This window comes from Pipra filicauda, unplaced genomic scaffold, assembly GCF_003945595.2.
Source record: "Pipra filicauda isolate LSUMZ 115617 unplaced genomic scaffold, ASM394559v2 scaffold38_size3968069_pilon, whole genome shotgun sequence".
NCBI lineage: Eukaryota > Metazoa > Chordata > Aves > Passeriformes > Pipridae > Pipra > Pipra filicauda.
In genome coordinates this window covers 1,399,238-1,405,773 of record NW_024104520.1, presented here as the reverse complement: position 1 = coordinate 1,405,773, position 6,536 = coordinate 1,399,238, and positions in this window count along the sequence as shown.

Below are 6,536 nucleotides of genomic sequence, written 5' to 3'. Positions count from 1 at the left end.
AATCACCTTTCTTCTTTCACTCCTTCTATGCACTTTGTGTTCTTCTCTCCACTGGGATACGTGAGCCATTTTTAAGATTGAAAGAAACTGTTTTGGTGTGTTTTCTTATCTATCAATACAAAAACAGGAACTCTAGTCTGTAAAATTGACAGAAGTTCAAGCAATAAATGAAATTATAAAGGGAAGGGAAAAGAACCCCACAACAACACAAAAAAACCCCTCAAAGACAAATAAATGAGGAGGTGGGGGTGTATTTGGAAAGAAATCAGCTCGGCCTGAAAAGATGTGGCATCTTTTTAAAGTAAACAATTCTTGCTTGGCTCCACAGCAACATTGAAGCAATGCTTACTGCAAGTCTTAAAACAGTGGCAACCACACAATGGAAATCCACCTTGGATAACATTCCACTGAAGACTCAATAGCTTGTTGGTGAACGTACTGGCTTAGAGTTTCTTAGATCAGGATCTTTAAAGGAAAAAATATAATCTCCCTAAGTGTATGATGTATCTCTATTTAAAATGAATTTTAAAGTGAAAAAACCGTAACACCAGCTTGCCTTACTAATGTCTGTCTACATAGCTACACAATATTACTTATCTGATTCCTGAAGGTGTTTCCTCTTGGAATTGTTGAGATGTTTACTAATATCAAGAAGATACAAATATTTGGTTCTTACCCCATCATGGTACTTCATCTGTAAACTATAGGAAGTAATAACATAGGTGACTCTCTTGCACATAAAGCTTAGTGAAGAGCAACTCTACCACAGTAGCCTCTTGCATTTCCTTGGAACTACTGACATACTGGCATTAAGAATTTGGACCATTGTTCATGACAGTGGTTTTGCTATATAAAGCCTGCACTAACTACTCCATTACTGTTGACACATACTTAAAAGAGAGACTTTATGATTTATTCTTCATGTCTTGCATTTCTTCGCTTAGATTCCATTTCTACCTAACCTTCAAAGCCAGCATTCTAAGTTTATACATTATTAGTTATTATAACTGCAGTATATGCGGTATATTAGGTTGGACACATACATAAGCCTTTGTAGAATCCAGGAGACTTCACAAATACTGAAATTCTCTCTTCTTGAGTATATCTTTGAAATTTCTCCTAAAATTGTACTCCAACTTCAGGATTTAAACAGGATTTATCATTAAATGGGCTGTTGCTGGCTGTTAACACATGGGTGAATTTTGTCGAGTGGGTGTGTATGTTGATTTTCCACTCTAGAATTTCTGATCCTCCCAAATCTTCATTACCGGCTGCCAAGATCACTGTTGTTGGTTTTGGGGTTTTGTATACCTGAAGACAGATTTATGACCTTTGTGGTCAAAATATTCCATATCTGATCCTTTTTCCATTCACCTTTAACCCTCTTCCCCAGCCCTGATCATAACAGCTTAAAAAAAGTTTAAATGGATTGTTGACCTTTTAATTAATTAACCACGTAACTAAAAGCTAGTTTGTTAACAGAGTAAGTCTTGGTTTCTGGAGTACTGCGGAAAAAGCATGTTGCTGAGGACTTCTCTAAGTTGATGGTGCCCATATAAGTTCTAACTTTCTAAAGTGCTTATTTCCAAGAACTTCCAGCCCCAAAGGACTGGTGGTTGCAAAAATTTTCCTTGGAAGATCTGAGAGTTTAAAGACTTCAGACTTAGTGGCAAATTTTGCAGGAAGTTAATAGACCTTTTTGAGTGGAACATTAATTTGTATTTTGATTTATATAATTATGTCCCTAAAGTAATAAAATTCAACCGCTTTTGAAAATGAATGTTATTTTACCTGTCATATTTTTTTAAATCATGTTTTCTTAAAGCTTGACCTTTAAGTTGAAGCATCTTTTCTATTTTCACATTACATCTTAAATAACTCACACATTTTATTATCATCTCTGAAACCCAATAAGTAAAAACTTTGATTTGAAACTTCTGTATTCTGAACTTATAATTCTTACCTGCCATAAGCACACTCCAAAAAGAGAAGAAACTCTGTGCCAGAATAGAATGCTATAATTATATCACATTTCTTTTGAAAAAGTCGAGTATTCAAACACAGAAAAAAAAAAAAAAGTTGTAAATTGCATTAAAAGTAAGAGCCATTAATGTTATCCAAGAAAAAAACCCATGTATTCCATACAAAACTGTAAGCTCCACAAACCCCAAACACTAAATTTCCAACTATACCTGGCTGACCAGTAGCAGTTTGTCCAGGCCTTTTATTAGAAGTATGCACAATATATTGCCCTCTCCAGACGCTCTCTGAAAAGGTTTCATAAAGAAGGGAGATGGCAACAGGCACAATGGAAGGGGCCAAAGAAAGACTTTGAATATTGCATGCCCTGAAGAGATGACAGAGCATATTCGATGCCTGCAGAAATAAACACATCATGTTTATTTATTTGTAAATTATTTATTTATAAATACAGCATTTATTTATTTAAATAAATCAAGCTTCAGAATTGCTACAGCAGATTTTTATGATTGTATCTCTCAAGAACTTTTTACCAAAGGTGGAATTTCTTCACTGATGTGAATCTGCTTTTGCCATGTATCACCAGAAGGTTTTCCTGAAGCAGTTCCTTTGAGAGGTGCTCACCATAGGAGTAGCTTTGCTGTTCATAAGGGATTCAAAGAAGCCTGTGGACAGCATGCCTTCAGTGCAGACAGAGGAGAGTAAATTGAAAAGCCATCTTCACGTTCTCATAATGTTCTTCTTAGTTCCATGTAATCCAGACATCCCAGGCAGACTCTTCAGCTGGCACACGAATAGCAGTGCTCTCCCAGCAACAATACACTTTAAATGCAGCCCTTATAATATTCTCCTGGCTCTTCCCACACCCATCCCTAGTAAAAACCTCTTACCAAGTTTCTCAAAGTATCTTTGAACCTTTGGAAAGTTGCCACACATCTGCATCTCTTCTCGTTTCAGGTCAATTGTCTCCTCTCTAAAGACCTCTTCCTCTCTTCCATCTCTCTTGTATACTATGAAAGGACACAGTAAGGATAAGGATTTCATCTACAGATTTTATAGATCCAACAACCCATGTTTTGCTGCCTGTGTGACCCACAAGAGGTGAGATCTAATTTCTGGATAGTTTTTAATAACTTTTTCCTGTTTTGGGAACTGTTTTATTTCTGTTTAAGTGTTACTACAGATACTGGAATTCAGCCTCACCAAGTTACATAGCCAGCCTCTGCAGAAGTGAGGGCAAGGGTGTCAGGAGGGATATAACACCCTCCTGTGCAAATCTGATGCAGAGAGCATTTGCTGCAAAAGTGCTGGGAGGGAAAGGTACCCTTCACACCTCTCTCTAGGTCTGAGAGGCTGTGTGCCTGCCCTCAGGCCCACAAGGGACTGAACATGGCTGAAGCATCTGGGAACAATTGTGTGAAACTCAATTAATACAGTCATTAAAAACATTGAAAGGGTAATAGCAGATTTTGTTCAGACACAGAGAGACAGCAACACATACTAGCAGACATTCCACAGCTTGGAAACAGAAATGAAGGTACATTGCATTTGTCTGGACTACTCAGGACAATGATGTGCACAGAAAGCAACCACCCTGGAAGAAGCTAACTCTAGGCCCAGGGTGTCGGTGTGGCCACGCATCCCAGCTAAGGAGCCCAAAAAGCAGAGCTAGTCAGTTGTCATGTCACCGCTGTCTCCATGCCCAAGACGTGCGGTGGTGGCTGGCTCAGCATAGTTCAAAAATCACCAGCTTGCTCAGAGCAAACTCTGAGCAATCTTACCTAACCATGGTGGTACGTTTACAGCCTCAGGCATTTTCCTATTACTCATGAATATTTCTTTATCATATGGTAGGGAAAAAGAAGTTTCTAAACCAACTTGTAAATTCATTTGGCTTTGTCACCATCATGTTCAAAATTTTGGGAATTACTTAGAAAAAGTCCACTATCCTCAAAGTCTATCAATTCTCTATTGCTCCACCAAATACAGCTAAATTGCAAGTGGATACCTCCATGTAAGAAGGGGAAGGATAGTTCACTGCTTTCCCAATGTTTTCAAGAAAGCAATTTTCAGCTCTTGACCTCTTGAAACATTAAAGCCTAAGTCCAGAATTCCAAACTGAAATAGGCTTTTGAACATTCAACAAATAATCTAATGATTCAGACACTAATTTTCACCCTTCCCCACTCACACTACCTGTTTTCTATGACTGAAGTGATGATCATGCTTCCCTATTTCACAGAGCTGCAGCAAAGACAAATTCTCTTAGCGAGTATGTGGTGCTAACATCAAAGTCTGATGAAAAGGACTGAAGAAAAGCTGAAATGGAAAATCCCTGCATCCAAGGCATATAAAATGTCCAACTGTTTTTTATTTAAACTACTGTCTGTTGTAATCTTGCCTTTCTTGACAACTGCTACAAATGCTCCTTTTACAACCAGTACTGATGCTGTGGCATCTTTAATGAAACAAGGAGAGAGCTCAACAAAACAGAGATATGAGGGACGGTCATTTAGGACCAGAAGTAAGATTTAATTAACATCACATGGCAACATGGGCAAGCAGATTTTGCGAAGAGAAGCTTTGTTTCACCTTTCGTGCATATACTTGCTACCCCAGTTTTATATCTTGCAGCTTCTCAAATGCCAGTTATACTGATATCAGAACTTTTAACCCATGCATAGTTTTTCATTAAACAAAGGCCATTTAGATACTCTTCACAAGCTACAAGTGCAGTGCTGTACTTGAAATAGTCTCTGACACCATTCAAAATAAATGTACAGTTAGTCCACCTAAGGAAGCAGAGTTTTCCCAAATCATGTAGGTCAGACACAGTTCCATCACATTTGTGTATTTAAAAGACAGGGTTTACGTAAATATAAAGAGGGATAGTAAATGATCCAGCACTGAGAAGACAAGTCACGACTCCAGTGCTTGTAGTGCATACATATATACACAGACAATTCAATCCTATTTCCTCCTTCAGTCATCAGCAATAAAATAAAAACCCACACACAAAACCCCACAAAACAAACAAACAAATAAAAAACAGCCCAGGCTGCCTTGAGAAATGCCAACAGAGAAGAATTTCTATAATATACTGACTCCCCCACTGTCCTGATTTTGGCTGGGATAGAGTGAATTTTCTTCCTAGTAGTTAGTACAGGGCTGTGTTTTAGATTTCGAATAAAAATAATGTTGATAACACAGATGTTTTAGTTGTTGCTGGATAGCGCTTACTCCAAGTCAATGACTTTCCAGCTTCCCGTGCTCTGCCAGCAAGGAGGTGCACAAGAAGCTGGGAGGGAGCATGGCCAGGACACTTGACCCGAACTGGCCAAAGGGATACTCCATAACATAGAATGTCACACTCAGTAAATGAACTTGGAGGGTTGGCCAGAAGGGACCGATTGCTGCTCAGGGATGGACTTGGAATTTGTCAGTGGGTGATGACCAATCGTATTGTGCATCATTTGTGTTTCTTGGGTTTTATTTTGCACTCTTTTCTTCTTGGTGTTTCCCTTTTCATTACACTTATTTTAATATTATTATTAGATTTTATTTTATTCCCGTCAACCCACAGGTTTAACCTTTTTTTCCTGATTCTCCTCCCCATCACACTGGGGGCAGGGGCAGAGCAAGCAGCTGCACAGTACTTAGTTGCCAGCTGGGGTTAAATCACAACACTCACTTTTTGACAACCTGATTCCTTCAAAAGTGTCTCAAGATGCACATTGAAAACCTTAGGACTTAAAAAGAATCTGGTTGTTTTTGAAAATATAATAGTAGCACGAAGTGATGTAGACAAATGAACAGAAATGGTGAGTTTTCCCTTAAAGCTTAGACTGGAAAATGTTTTTCTGGTCATAGTCTTATCTGATCAATGAAAAATTTTGAAGGTGTTTGGAAAAACATATTGTACAAATGCTTTTCTATTGTATTGAAAAAACAATGAGTACAACTGGAAGACTTGCACATATTGTGAAAGATTTTCTTTACTTCCATGTCATTTAAAGGTCAGTATTTCTTAATGAAATGCTGAAAAATAAACTGGAGACAGGTACCTAGTGACTCCCCCAACTTCAGATATTCTGAATGCCACATCCACTTCTAACCCAATACCTTTTGGTTTACAATCCCATAGACTTTTTTTGAATTATAACTACTGTTGGAGTATTTCAAAGAAATTCAGGCCACTTTAACCGATCGGTTCAGTGTGGTGCTTTCCTCAGAAATGCCAGTGTGACCTTACCATTTGCTGAATCTGTAAATAAGTAATTATTTGGCTTACTTATTAAGGTAACACACCCTAGCTAGGACGAAAAACCAGAACTACAAGATAATCCTCATCTCAAGTTTCTGTTGGGTGTACTGTCTCAAAGTATTTGCCCATATTGTATAAGTGAAATTTCATCTAGCCTTCATATTGTAGTTGGACGTGTAAGGCACAGGTGGTCAAAGCAATAGTCATCTAACAGGTATTATCTCTCATTAATTTATGAGTATAGAATCTTACTATGCAGATAGATATATTTTCCTATATTTCCTATATTATA